Below are 16,184 nucleotides of genomic sequence, written 5' to 3' on the forward strand. Positions count from 1 at the left end.
AGTATAGAAGTTGGGATGTAATGTTAAAATTGTACAAGGCATTGGTGAGGCCAATTCTGGAGTATGGTGTACAATTTTCGTCGCCTAATTATAGGAAGGGTGTCAACAAAATAGAGAGAGTACAGAGGAGATTTACTAGAATGTTGCCTGGGTTTCAGCAACTAAGTTACAGAGAAAGGTTGAACAAGTTAGGTCTTTATTCTTTGGAGCGCAGAAGGTTAAGGTCTTGATAGAGGTCTTTAAAAAGATGAGAGGGATAGACAGAGTTGACGTGGATAAGCTTTTTCCATTGAGAGTAGGGAAGATTCAAACAAGAGGACATGACTTGAGAATTAAGGGACAGAAGTTTAGGGGTAACATGAGGGGGAACCTCTTTACTCAGAGAGTGGTAGCTGTGTGGAATGAGCTTCCAGTGAAGGTGGTGGAGGCAGGTTTGATTTTATCATTTAAAAATAAATTGGATAGGTATATGGACGGGAAAGGAATGGAGGGTTATTGGTCTGAGTGCAGATAGATGGGACTAGGGGAAAATAAGTGTTCGTCACGGACCTGAAGGGCCGAGATGGCCCGTTTCCGTGCTGTAATTGTTATATCTGGTTATAATGTGCAGATTGAGGCCTGGGTAGTTGAGCACGCTTGTGGAGAGATTACATTGAGAGATGGCCAAGAGATTAAAATTGGAAGAGTGCAGAGATCAGAGGGCTACATTATTAGTGGTGAATACAGACAAAGGATAGCTGGGGACAAAGTGCGAGAAACATAGAAACATCGGAAATAGGTGCAGGAGGCCATTTGGCCCTTCCAACCAGCACCGCCATTCATTGTGATCATGGCTGATCATCCACAATCAGTATCCCATTCCTGCCTTCTTTCCATATCCATTGATTTTGCTAGTACCTAGAGCTCTATCTAACTCTCTTTTAAATTCATGCAGTGAATTGGCCTCTACTGCCTTCTGTGGCAGAGAATTCCACAAATTCACAACTCTCTGGGTGAAAAAGTTTTTTTCTCATTTCAGTTTTAAATGGCCTCTTTATTCTTAGACTGTGGCTCCTGGTTCTGGAGCAAAACTGCACACAATACTCCAGATGTGGTCTCATCAGGGTCATGCAGAAGGACTTCTTTACTCCTATACTCAAATCCTCTCATTATGAAGGCCCAATATGCCAATAGCTGTCTTCACTGCCTGCTGTACCTGCATGTTTCCTTTCAGAGAAGATTATGGTTCAGACATGTCACTCAAACACTTGTTAAAATAACTGTTGATAAGACTAATATTATGAGGGGCTCAGGTACTTTAACAATGTATAATGGGATAGGATTACATGATGTCCAAACTACTAAATCAAACCCCCACCCCCATAAGATAATTATAGGTAACAATTTCTTCCATCACTAATCCTTGCTTTCATGTCATTCAATCAAATCACAACTATAAGCACACACCACCAAAATATAATTTTAGGTTGATAGCAGAGTTATATTTATAACACAAAGAGACACAAACAGAGCATTTAACACTGAGCCTCAGGAGAAAGGTAAGTGAGAGATTCATTTGGAAAAATATTGGTTGAGAGGAAGATCCTAATGAGCTTAGGAGAATGCTTGGCTCCACTCCTTCCATACACAGGTATGTGTTCAAATGCCTTTTTAAGTGCTGTAATTCTATCTGCATCACCTTTCCACCTAGCACCATTTAATCGGCAGATTGCGCTGAGCTGGTTTGGACTGATGTTGGCCACATAGGTTAGCCTGGCAATCATTGCTTATATTTATGATATCACAGTAGTGTAGATCAGTGCATCTCCCCATCTCCCCATCTTGACCCTGCCTTGGGCTCGCCTGCTCAGCGGCTCATGTCCCGCACCACGCGCCCTCCGATCCCAGTATCCCAGCGGTCCCTGCGGCCTGCCATCCTCAGCCCTGCCGCTGTCCAGGAGCGCATTGCCCAAAAACAAGATATCCAGAAGGCTCGCATGACAAGTCCTGCCGTCCCCTTCCACGTCTATTCCCTGGCCAGGTGGTCCGGATGCGGTCCCCCTCCGGACACTCCCGGCTGGCTGTTGTCGTCAGCTCTGCCGGCTCTCCGCGGTCTTACCTCGTTGACTACGAGGGGACCATCTACCGCCGATCCCGCCAGCATTTGCTGCTGGTCAACGAGCCCGCTCCGCCTCCTGCAGCCCCTTTTGCCCCACCGGTTCCTTCCTCGCTGCCCACCGCTCCTCGCATGCCCAGGCACTCTATCTTCTCAGCTCTTTGTGCCTCTTTGTCTCCTGTTGCTCTTCCGCCCTCGCCTGCCTTGCCCGCTCGCTTGCCCGCTGCTGTCCCAGTTTCCCCTCCCCGGTCACCTCATCCTCCCTCTCCTGCGCGTTCTCCGGTTCGTTCACCTGCCTCCGCTCCTGCTCCTGTCCCTGCTGTTCCTGCGGAGGAGGGGGAGGGCGGGCTGCGTACCCGGTCCGGGCGGTTGGTCAAACCGCCGGTGCGTTACGGGGAATTTGCCGGTGCATGCATTTGTCTGTTCCTAGCGTATCAGTAGTGGTCGCACTGTCATTATTGTAATGTTTTGTTTACCAAGGGGAAGGATGTAGATCAGTGCATGTTCCTTTAACATAGTGACCTCACCACTACTAACCACTCCCCATTATCTTCAGTATAATTGTAACCTCCCCACCTCCAGCTCTCTCTCTAGCTCCAGTGACAGACCACGGACAGCTAGGGCACAAATGTGTATCAATATAATGTTAGTAATAAAACTAGTTGTGAAGACATCCTGTGTTTCAACACTTCTTTACAAGTAGGAGGTCACTTGGGCCAAGGGTCAAGGCCATCCCTAAATGGAACAACACCAATAGTCCCAATCCCCTCACATTATCTGATCTGGCCTCCTGTGATGATCCAAACTTCAACAGTTTGAGGCTTTTACTTTGGAACCAGCCCCTTAATCTCTGGTGGCAGAATGTACCAAGGTTACAGTACTTCCCTACAAAGCCTTTACATTGATTTCCAATCTTTGTTTCATTCCTGGAGTCTGGAATGTGTGAATTAGCAGCATTCCCATACGTTATTTAATTGTACTGAGAGACCAAATAGTTTTGGACAGAACATTGAGTTGGTGATCTTCCAACAGCACTTGATGGCTGTCTCAATATGTCCCTGAGAACAGCTCATAGATCAGAGGTAGAATCAGAGAATCCTTTGTAATGCTGCTCAGAATAATCTGCAACAAGGCGCTGTGCATCCTTCTCAAAACCCTCTTTACAAATACAAAGTCTGCTCAGAGATGAGCAATCATTTCCTCTCCATCGCAGTTGTTTTTGAAGATAGCGTGTGTTGGGAATGATATTAGGACCATAAATATAAGATTTGATAAGGAGAGGCATTCTTTCTGCCAATCAAGCCAGGTTGTGATGTTTGGTGATGAGTTCTGGTGATGAGTCATCCTGACAGATAATTTGGACAGTTTGCTCAGGGAACTACAGCGCAAGATCCATTGCATCCTTGTCCTGTAGAGTCTGCATTAGTGTGGCAATGTCTAACTAGCTGGGACAGTGCATGGCAAAAGAGCCATGCCTATTCTTCACAACACCCGGGAAAGGTAGAAACCTCAGCACATAGTGATACTTGGTGCCTACGCACTTTGTTCCATATATTGCCTGATGCAACCATGAACAAAGGTGGCCATCAACATGAAGGCAGTTGATTATCCTTTTGCCCGCATTGTCCAGGGACTTGTGCATTGCAACTCATCTGACCCATTCCATTTTATAATCTCCGAAGAATCAGAAGATGGCTCTGATAATCCAGCATGGTGGACTATTGAATGTCATTCCATCACTGGAGAACATGGATGAATGATGTTTTGGGTTTGGACCATTCTTCAGGCTGAGGGTCCCAACCCAAAAATGTCATGTAGAATCTCTTGAGATGCTGCCTGACCCACTGACTTATCCAGTACTGTCTTTTTAAAAAAAAATAAACCTGCATCTGCTGTCCCTTGTTTCTCCGTGTAAATCAAAGAGTCCTCTGTTGTGCAGCTTTTGGCAGAAAATTGAAAATTATAAGGAAGATTAGTTTATAATGTGTTTAAGCCTAAAGCATGCATACTGGGGAAGCATGATGGGAAAAACATAGGGAACCTAAGAATGGAAGTGAGGCTATGAATAGATAGATTTATCGTTGTGATTAGGTTCCACAGCTAGTTTAGTTAAAATAAACATTGGGAATTGTAAAGAGCTGAGGGAAATATAACTAATCACGGGTACTGACATTTATGGTAGCTGTTTGTTATGCACATGGGAGGAGTAGTATACTAAGTAACAAGGAGCATAAGATTAAAGATAACAGGAAAAAACAAAGATGAAAGTTTAAAGAGACATTGATCAATGATGACATTTCAAAAATGTGGAATCCGCAAGTAATCATTTTTTGTGAAAATATAAAAATGCTATAGGCACTGTGAATCTTTGAAACACCTTGGGTTCTCTCAGAGTGTTTCCCAGACTTGTTTGAGAGACTCATCACTGATCTATGAGATGATTTATTTTATGTCTGTGCCTGTCTGAGCTGGGCCCCAAGTAAAGCCACATTCAAGCTGAATGGTGTCAAGTTGAGAAAAGGGGAAGTACAACGAGATCTGGGGGGTCCTTGTTCATCAGTCACTGAAAGTAAGCATGCAGGTACAGTAGGCAGTAAAGAAAGCAAATGGCATGTTGGCATTCATAACAAGAGGAGTTGAGTATATGAGCAAAGGGGTCATTCTGCAGTTGTACAGGGCCCTAGTGAGACCACATCTGGAGTATTGTGTGCAGTTTTGGCCTCCATATTTGAGGATGGACATTTTCTTGCTATTGAAAGAGTGCAGCGCAGGTTCATGAGGTTGATGCCTGGGGTGTCGGGACTGCCATATGTGGATAGAATGGAGTGGCTGGGCTTGTATACTGGAATTTAGAAGGGTGAGAGGGGATCTTATTGAAACATATAAGATTATTAAGGGTTTGGACATGCTAGAGGCAGGAAACATGTTCCTGATGTTGGCAGAGTCCAGAACCAGGAGCCACAGTTTAAGAATAAGGGGTAAGCCATTTAGAACGGAGATGAGGAAAAACTTTTGCACACAGAGTTATGAATCTGTGGAATTCTTTGCCTCAGAAGGCAGTGGAGGCCAATTCTCTGGAGGTTTTCAAGAGAGAGTTAGATAGATCTCTTAATGATAGAGGAGTGAAGGGATATGGGAAGAAGGCAGGAACGGGGTACTGATTGTGGATGTTCAGCCATGATCACAGTGAATGGTGGTGCTGGTTCAACGGGACGAATGGCCTACTCCTGCACCTATTGTCTATTGTCTATAACGTATGGTTATAACTCAAAATTCCCTCCTGCACAGCCGCTCGGGATGAACTGTGACCAAGACCTTTCCATCCTCAGCCAGACCCTCTTAGCAAATCCATAGACTGCACAGAGGTGGGCGGTCACCTCCTCCCCATCGCAGTCGTCCCTCGGACACCATGCACTGGGAGTAATATTCTGTCTGCTCAAGAAGGATCTGACTGAGAAAGTTTCCTGCACAACCAGTGGGGCCTTATCTTGGTGCTTGATAGTGAGTTATGGTGATGAGATGTTCTGCCAGGGAACCACCCGTCAGGATCCATCGAGTCCTTGTTCCACAGTATTTGCAGGATGTTCCATGCTGCCATTGCCCGAGGGATGTGTGGTCAAAGGTATTGGTCTATTGGTCTGGAAGAACTGTTCATGAAGGAGAGGTACTGTGGCAATGTCCAGCTGACTGGCACATTGTCGCTCTTCAAGGGAGATGCTAAATGCATTTCGTTGTCTCTGTACTTTACACTGACAATGACAATTAAAATTGCACCACCGGGGATAGGTAGAAACTCAGCACGTTACGGCACTTGTTTATGTTTATGTTTAGAGATACAGTGTGGAAACAGGCCATTCGGCCCACTGAGTCCGCGCCGATCAGCGATCCCCACACATTAACACTATCCTACAGATACTAGGGGTGAAGGGGGCGCTGTCCTGTGCATGGCTGCCCAGCCAGCAGCTGTCTGTCTCTTCATCTTTTTATTTTTATTTTAGTTAGTTAAGTGTTTTGTTTGGAGGCCTAGACTTTTTTATGTGTGGGGTGGGGGGGGGGGGGGAAGGGGGAAACTACCTTTCAGGGTCCCTACCTGGTCGGAGAGGCAGCTTTTCTCCGGGCTGCAGCTTCGACCCGTCCTCGCGGCCTACCAGCGGGCCTGGAGCGGCGTTTCCTGTCGGGGACCGCCCAGAACCTCGGCTTCGGCGGCGGCACAGCGCTGGAGCGCTATCGCGGAGCGGGCGATGCCTTGCCTGGGTCGCCACGCTGGAGCTCCGGTGAGCTGAAGATTGCTGAGGAAAACATCGCGGAGCTGCGGGACTGTGGAGCGACCAGCTGCGGGCGGCGGCGCTGAACTTTACACCGGGAGCCTGGGATCTCTAGATGAGATCGCCAGTTGTGGAGCTCCAACCGGCGCGGCCTTGTTGGCTTTGGAAGCCGCGGCCTCCAGTACGGAAGTGGCCATTCCAGGGTTCCCAAGCCGCTGAGAGGACTCTCCCGACGCCGGAGCAACATCACCCGGCGAGAACGGCCTGGAACATCGGGCCTCCGTAGAGGCAACTGTGGAGGCCTCAATAGGCCCGACTATGGGTGAACTGGGGTTGGGGGACTGGACTTTGTGCCTTCCCTCATAATGGGAACCATTGTGGGGGGATGTTCTTTATGTTTAAGACTCTTTTTAATGTTATGTCTGTATTCCTTCTTTATGTGCTGCAAAATGGCAAGAAGCATTTCACTTCACTACACCTAGGTGTATGTGAATGTGACCAATAAAATACCTTTGATACCTTTGACTAGGGACAATTTACACCTACACCAATCCAATTAATCTACAAACCTGTACATCTTTGGAGTGTGGGAGGAAACGGAAGATCTCGGAGAAAACCCATGCAGTCACGGGGAGAACGTACAAACTCCATACAGACAGCATCCATATTCAGGGGCGAGCGAACCCATGTCTCCGGCGGTGCAGGTGCTGTAAGGCAGCAACTCTACCGCTGCCCCTTGTGACAGCTGATTTCCGTCCGTGAAGAGAATTAGTGAATCATGTGAGTTTTTACAGCATCCATTACTTTCATAGTCACTATGATTAATACCTGCCTTTTTATTAGTTCAGATTTACTTCATTAACTCAATTCAAAGCCCAAACCACTATACTTTTAAACATATTGCGATATGAGCTGCTCGAGCTTGATTCCAAGCGGAATATTTAACTAATATAAAGATAGGTTCCAAGACTCTGTAGCAAGTCTTTTGTTATGTTAATCTGGGAGCAAAAATCCATCCCTGTGGTCTCAGATCCTAGAGGTACAGTTATTTACATATTACAGGAAGTCCTCTAATCATGCATGACCCTGATGCAAAGCTAGAACTTGGATTTGTTAAAACATTGCATTTCCTGATGCTGTTAGCTTTCTTTCAGCAATTGATCACCATGAGACCAATTTAGCTTCTTAACTTTTAGTTCTCTCCCTTGAGAGCCTCAACAGCGCTGTACTGTCAAGATGAATGGCCTTCCTGTATAACATTGACAAATTAACACTATTGTCTTTTTATTCTATACGACAAGCTCCGTGTTATATCATGGTAAATGTCAAAGTGCATAAATTAAAATAATTTGACCGTGAACTTGAAGCATTTTCTACCAGACGGAACTAATAGCTCTTCGGGCTACTAACACTTCAGAATAGAGAAAAGGGCAGCGCAATTTTCAAGCAAGGCTAGGTTTCTTGAAAGATGCATCATGTCATCCTTGGATCAGACCAAATGCAACAAAAGTTGATGGAATATCCAGCATGTCCTCTGCCCAGCCCAGACCACGTTCCTGCAAGTATATTTTTCAAAAAAAGGTTTGACTCAAAAGCAACCTGCTCTAAAGTACCTGACTTGTATTCCATCCATTAGGAAGGCCAAAACAATGCCACAAATATTAATATTTTCTTTTTAGCTGGTGAGCAAAAGCGTTAATGTTTCTTTTACTAATGATAACACTGATGACTGTATTCCAAAGTATTGAGCAAATTACTCTGTGTGGCATTTTTCTCAGAGATTTATTTCCATGTTCCACAGCTGGTGAATCAGGCATCGATTAAAAACTTGTATCTTGCGAACATAGTCGAGTTAATCAAAATGAAACACTTTCCATTTAAATATATGTTGCAGTATATTTGCAATGTTCCAAAAGACAAATGTACCCAACTTATCCACAAATCCCATTACAGTCTCTCCAATTTATATTTAACTAATCTTCTGTTCTCCCACCCAACTTCTCTTATTTGCCTTTGATGGCAATACAGATAGGAGGGAAAAAGAGATAAGTACGAAATGTAGAGAGGTTCCTCTGTTCATTCCTTTTATAAGAAGGATAAACAAGTTATTGGGTTGATTGACATCATAGCTTGGAATACAAATAATCCATGATGTTTAAGATCGCATCGCCTTGCAAACCTTTTACCAGAATTTCAAGAACCCAATTATTTTGGAAATCTCACAGACTACAGCTCTGATCACCTTACAGATCCCATCAAATCTGATTAGCCACATTTCATAAAATTCCAAGCGTATCTTCTATTCATTCCCAAGATTTGGTAAATTATTGGTGGGTCAGCATTTATTCTTGAGAATGTTCTTGAGAATGTGATAGTGAGTGAACATCTTGAACATTGTGGTAAAAATACTCCCACTGTTTTATTGGATCGGGTGTTCAAGAATCTGAGTCCAAAAATGATGAAGGACGGTGATATATTTCCAAGTAGAATGGTACGCGCCTTGTCACGGTACTTAGTGTTAGTGTTACATTGTGCAGACTAAACTGCCACTTCATGTAGTAGATTTAGAGGTGAAAGTATCGAGAACTTGCCAGATCATAGTGCGTACAATAGAAAAGGACAGCCTGAAAGTACCTGTAACGAGATTGCAGTGCAAGTTAGAGGGAAACCACTTAGTTTCCTCCCTGCCCACTCAGCCCATACAGCGCTGCTGCTGAAGGTCTCTGTAATGGTTGAGGCCTCTCATGGAACAGATACAGTCATTCTGGTTCTTTAGTCTCTAAGTGTCACTACTGTTATAATACCCATACTGCTATGCCAACATCCTTTTGGTGATAATATTCAGATAAAACTCCACCATACATAACAAATTGTCACCTGGCAAATTGTCACCCAAGTTGAAATAGACTAGATGCAGAGGGGGAAATCGCAGCTGCTGAAACCCAATTTCAAACAAAGGTAATCCTGGCAAAACTAAATTATAAATTCAAAGATGTAAGATCGAGTGATCAAATATGTAAGATCTAGCTATTGAGTGATGGCATGGCAATGATGATTGTGTAAATGGAGGCTACAAAAGGCATGGATGTGTCACTATAACAGATTACTGTCCTCAAAGCTCTGTCAAGCTGACATTGAAAATAATGTATTTTAAAAGATGGATGGCTAGCTGGTCTTCGGGGGTTTTGGTTTGAAGCAAACACACCCTGATGTTGTAGGAACATGTGTTCCACAGTGCTGGCTCCAACATAGGTTTTACCTGAGCTAATCTGGCTGCTCTCCAACCCAATTCCAACTGCATTTGCACCAACTTAAAAATGCCAGTCAAATTCTGGCACACTAACTTAAAGACCTTAGAGGATGGTTGGTTTGGGAGACAAGTAACTCTTATGATTTTGAGCTTGATGTTCTGCCAGGTTGAGAAAAGTATTCCATTTTTGTTCAATTATAATCAAGATGGAAGCAATTTTCCCCTCAGCCAATCTGCCAATCAGGTACCATAGAGTTGGCATTGAAACTTGATGATCCAATAACCAACTCACTTGTATGTTTCAATCTGGGGCTGCTGCTAAAACTCAATATTAACAGTACATTCACTCCCTTCCTCTTGTTCTGACTCCCCTCCCTCCCATCTTTGCACTTAGAAACATAGACAATATGTGCAGGAGAAGGCCATTCGGCCCTTTGAGCCAGCACCACCATTCAATATGATCATGGCTAATCATCCAAAATTAATACCCCCTTCCTGCTTTCACTTCCCCAATCCTGGACTATCCACTCATCACATTAATTTCACGTTTAATGTATCTTATTGTGTTTTATAACTGTTGGCAGACCAACTTCTGTACTGAGATAAGTAAAGTTCTATCGTATATTGTATCATATCATTCTGCTCCCTCCCACGTTACCGAACATAACCATGATCTATATTCCTTGCAGTTTGCCTTTACTACATGCACAAACCATGCAGGTTTCTGTTTGAACATCACAGACACAAGAGAACAAGCAGCTTCACATGGTCCAGGACTGAATGTTTATTTTACCTCGATGTCAGCAGGATGTTCAGCAAACTTCTCCAGCCGCACACTTAAAGTGAACCAGTCTTCTTGCTACCGTACTTTAAAGGGAGAAAATTTGAGCAAAGCCCTTCGCACAAAGGAGAGTGGAGGTCTCATCACGGTCAGAAATTCTTAATGTTTAAGGGTATATTAGGAGATAAAGAAATGTAGCTAAAAGACAAATAGTGTTACACTGATAAGCTGTGTGTCAATATAATTGGGTAGGTTATCATAGAAACATAGAAACATAGAAAATAGGTGCAGGAATAGGCCATTCGGCCCTTCGAGCCTGCACCGCCATTCAATATGATCATGGCTGATCATCCAACTCAGTATCCTGTACCTGCCTTCTCTCCATACCCCCTGATCCCTTTAGCCACAAGGGCCTCATCTAACTCCCTCTTAAATTTAGCCAATTAACTGGCCTCAACTACATTCTGTGGCAGAGAAGTCTAGAGATTCACCACTCTCTGTGTGAAAAATGTTTTTCTCATCTCGGTCCTAAAAGATTTCCCCTTATCATTAAACTGTGACCCTTTGTTCTGGACTTCCCCAACATCGGGAACAATCTTCCTGCATCTAGCCTGTCCAACCCCTTAAGAATTTTGTAAGTTTCTATAAGATCCCTCCTCAATCTTCTAAATTCTAGCGAGTACAAGCCAAGTACAAGCCAAGCACTCTTTTGGTGTAATAATAATAGTTAAAATAATTTCTGGTATATTTAATGTGTAGAAAGGAACTGCAGATTCTGGCATATACTGAAGATAGAAACAAACTCCTGGAGTAACTCAACAAATCAGTCAGCATCTCTGGAAAAAAAGGATTGGTGACCTTTCAGGTCCGGACCCTTCTTCAGACAGTCTGCAGAAGGGACCTGACCCAATACATCATCCATCCCTTTTCTCCAGAGATGCTGCCTGACCTGCTGTTACTCCAGCATTTTGTGTCCATCTTCTATTACATTTTAGCGCCCAGCAAACTTTTCTCAGCATTATTTTGTTAGCTGAACTTGGAGTGTTCGGTATCATGGCTGCTTGTAAAGAAAAAAAATATTATCTTTGCAGATTCAGATCTTTAGCCTCACAGAGTTGAAGAACAAATCCCAAAATAATACTGAAGGTTTCTACTTAAAAGAAATGCATCACGATTTGTCAATGCGGCGGCTAGGTCAAGTAAACCTGTTGCCATGGCATTGGTATTGAAGGTGTTCTTGCATTAATAATATCTATTAATGGCACAGCAGCAAGCAGATAAAATGTAACAAGTAACAACATTTTTCTGAACATTTTTCAAGGAACATTTAGTGTGATAACCTGGCCCCACAAATTGTTCCATGTAATTGTATTTTGCTGTCAAAACAGCCTTGTGAGTCACACTAATGCATACAAGTGAAAACCTCAAGTAAGGGGGTCACTGAGCATCTCCTGTGAGCCACTGTTAAAAGTGACATTTCTATCACAGAATCACGGATTTGTTCCAATGTAACCCACCAGGCAGTGCTTAAAGGGGCATAACATTATGTAAGCTATAATATTCCATGTATAGTATAATGTTGTTACTGAATGAATAGATGTTGCTGGACTGTGGAAGAGATTGGCCACAGAAGAAATTAAACAGACTAGTTAGAATAGTGTCTTCATGTTCTTTGTACAAAGGGGTCATGGAGATCTCCCCTCTTAATACCCTTGCATGCGAAAGGAAGCTGTTTAGTCATAACTTAGAATTTTACATAGACCAGGAAATATAAATCTATGTGTAAATTCTTATCATGTATCCTTGAAGCTGTTGATTTTCTGCATTGAAATCAATCTGCTGCATGGCATAGGTGCTGAGGTCAACATGCATTGTGTGCAGATAGATCAGTTTAACTTGACGCCATGTTCAGTACAAACATTGTGGGCCATGAGGCCCATTCCTGTGCTGTACTGTTCCATGTTCTGTATACAGTACATTTGGCAAGAACAGTGCTGTGAACATTTCAGATAGGATATAGGATAAATGCCTGGTTTGGGAACTGTTCAGCAGCTGACAGAGCAGCTCTCCAGAGGGTGATAAAAACTGCCCAGGGTATCATTGGACTCCCCCTGCCCCCTCTGGAGGACATTTACCACTCCAGATGCCGCAGCAGGAGCTGTAATATCGTGAAAGACATTACACATCCTTGTCACCGCCTTTTCACACTGCTGCCCTCAGGAAAAAGTACAGGTCGCTAAAGTCACGCACTGCCAGACTCAAGAACAGCTTTTACCCATCAGCAATCTTGGAACAGAAATCTGTCTCGGGAGTGGGTTATGGGGAAGGAGGGGGGGGGGGGGACAGTGTTAATTTATGTAAATGTGAATCCATGGGTGGGTTTGGGGAGGGAGGGAATGTAAAAAGTATGAGTATGTGAATGTTTGAAGTTCTTTTAAATGGAGAGACACAGTAATCTTGTTGTATGTGACACATGCAATGACAATAAAGCATTCTGATTCTGATTCTGATGGTCAGAATGTTAATGGTATAGGCATCTGAAACAGGTGGGCAGGGGTTTTTAAGTGAGACAGGGATTTGAGGAGAATGTTTTTTTAACACAGAGAGTGGTTACCATCTGGAACATGCTTCCAGAAGAGGTAGTGGAGTCGGATGCAACATTAGGTTTAAAAGGCATTTTGCCGGACACTTAAATAACCTAGGCATAGACGGATACAGACCTAATGCTGACAAATGGAACTAGCGTAGATTGCTTAAACAACCAGCATCAATGCAGTCGGCTGAAGGGCCTATGTCTGTACGACTCCTAGATTCTATGGCCACATTCTGCACGTCAGATCTAACCATGAGTCTGAATAGCTGAAACAAAAAATGCTCCATTTCCATCATTTATAATCATAAAGCATTAGGCTTTTGATTTTATTTAATGCTAGTCCATCATAACTTTGTGATCGACATTCATGGATCCCCAAATATGTTTTTCACCCCCTCTACGTGAAAAATATTTTGAGATGCCCGATCACATGTATTAGTGCTTTGAAATCCATCTGCCACAATTTAGCCTACTTACTGAATCTATCAGTGTCTTCTCCTAATTTCATGCTCATGTCTACGCCATTTACTTTGCCATTTTTTGTGCCATTGGCAACCTGAGAGCATTTCTGTCACAATAATATTCTCCGCCAGGTGTAAACACATGAGATGCTCTTCATTCTAAATTCAGCTGAATAGGGACAAATTGCTAAGGCAGCTCATTTCAAGGCCAGTTTGCATTTGCAAACATGGTTAAGCATTCATCATAGTTCCTGTTGATTAAAAAATAAATGCCGAAAAAAAAATAAGTTAACAGCAATTTCGGAATAAATTGATCATGCAGAAACTATATATATCATAAAAAATAATAGGAAAAAAACATTTCCCACTGTGTGTTCTCAGAGAGGACATTTTAAGGAGACACAATTGGCTTTGAAAGTTTTCATCAATTTAAAATGGAATTGCAATTGCATGAACCTCTCATTAGAACAAACTTGCTCCCTGGTGGCATCTATCAAAGGATCAGAGTATTAATAAGGTATGGCCTTTCATTTCATTTTTTATTTAATAAGGGATATGAAGCAGCTTAACATTAAGTGGTTCTATCTAATCTTTGAAATAAATATTTAGCTATTAAAATTCATGTTATTCACAAATAATAAAAGACTCAACTTAAAAAGGTTTGTGTGTTTTTATTGAAACACATATTTATCGGCTTTATCTTACCACCCTCAAATAATGCAAGGGATATTTTACTTCGGAGTCACGTGAGGGACTTCGTGAAGAACCCCGCCAGGACGCATGCGTGTCTTATCGCTACACGCATTGCAACAAGTCACAGCAAGGGGAACGACGTTCCCCTAGCGGCAAAATTTGAAAGCCAGGAACAGCAGGTAAGGAGACTCTGCGTTCCAGAATTTGAAAGTCGGGAACAGCAGGTAAGAAGACTCTGCGTTCCTTCCACTTACCTTTTAGGTGGAGACATGGACCGGATCCATGAAGGCTGCGGGAAAGCTGGCGGGGAGAACCGCGGAGTAGCGGGCAGCCGGCAGCAGCAGCCAAAGGCACTCTAATCTCCCGTAATGGGAACAGCTGTGCCCGACTTTCGCTCGCGACTCGCTCCCGCACCGGGCCCGGCCGGGCGGGAGAGGGAAGCAAAAATTAATGTTCCCCGCGCTGGGTTTTTCACAGCGGGGGGAAGCTGGACAAAAACAGTGTCCACAAGTGCTGCTAGGAAGCTGGCTGGGGAGGACCACGACTGATGGGGGGTGTGAGGGGAGAAGGAGGGAAAAGGGGAGGAGGAGGAGCCCGAGGGCGGGGGGATGGGAGGAGACAGCTCGAGGGTTAAGGAAGGCGAGGACTACTTTTTTTTTACAATTTTGCTAGCCCTTGCTGTCTCCTCCCCTTCCTTAACCCTCAAGCTGTCTCCTCTCATCCCCCTGCCCTCGGGCTCCCCTTTTCCTTCCTTCCCCCCTCCCACCCCCCATCAGTCTGAAGAAGGGTTTCGGCCCGAAACGTCGCCTATTTTCTTCGCTCCATAGATGCTGCTGCACCCGCTGAGTTTCTCCAGCAATTTTGTGTACCTTTGGGATGTGAGTGTAGTTTTGACCATGTTAAGAAACTGGTCTCCACCTACAACTCTGCACCTACAGAAACTCACTATGAAGATGGTCATGCTGATGGCGTTGGTCACGGCAAAAAGGGTCCAGTCGCTACAAAACATAAGGCTGGACAACTTGACCATTGCATCAGGCAACATGATTTTCATTATACATGACTTGATTAAACAGAACAGGCCAGGAACAGCAGGGCAGAGAATAGAATTCAGGGCCTACCCGACGGATGACCGCCTCTGTGTAATAAATCATTTACAACTATACATAGAAAAAACCAGGATCATCAGAGGGAAAGAAATGGCACTGTTAATCAGCCACATAACAAAGTGACTACTCAGACCATCTCTCAATGGCTGAAACAGGTTTTAATGAAGGCAGGAGTGGACACTAATATTTTTAAATCTCACTCCACCAGGGCTGCATCTACATCGGCAGCAAAACGTTTGGATGTTCCTATGGACCAAATCCTCGGGACAGCAGGATGGTCAACGGAAAGGACGTTCCAACAATTTTATCATAAACCGGTCATAGAACCTGGAAAATTTGCAGATACAATTTAAAGTTCTGTAATATGATTTACCCACAAATAGGGGTTATGATTTGAATTTTAATAAATGTTGTTAAATCAAGATCTTATTGTTATCTATGATGTTAACATTATTCTCCCCACAATCAAGGCAGTAGTGAAGCATGAACTCGTTCCACGGCATGGAATCACAGGGCTTTAAAATCTTCACAAAGTCCCTCACGTGACTCCGAAGTAAAATAGTAAGATTAAACGAGAACTTACCAGTTTGAAGTTTGATCTTTATTTTATGAGGAGGAACGTTGAGGGAATACGTGCCCTCCGCTCCCACCCTTGATCATAGTCTGAACTGGTATCTGTTGTCTAAGCTTACTATGTTTAGTCATTATATTTATCTGTGATTCCACACCGCTGCTTTGAAGAATGACACGCATGTGTCCTGGTGGGGTTCTTCACGTATTCCCTCAACGTTCCTCCTCATAAAATAAAGATCAAACTTCAAACTGGTAAGTTCTTGTTTAATCTTACTATTTTAACACGTGTAAAAAAAAAGAAAAAGAAAACTTTGCATTAATATAGTAATTTCTGAAGATTTTGTTTTAAATGACATAAAAAGAT

Source organism: Leucoraja erinacea, chromosome 3 (assembly GCF_028641065.1).
Source record: "Leucoraja erinacea ecotype New England chromosome 3, Leri_hhj_1, whole genome shotgun sequence".
NCBI classification, from domain to species: domain Eukaryota; kingdom Metazoa; phylum Chordata; class Chondrichthyes; order Rajiformes; family Rajidae; genus Leucoraja; species Leucoraja erinaceus.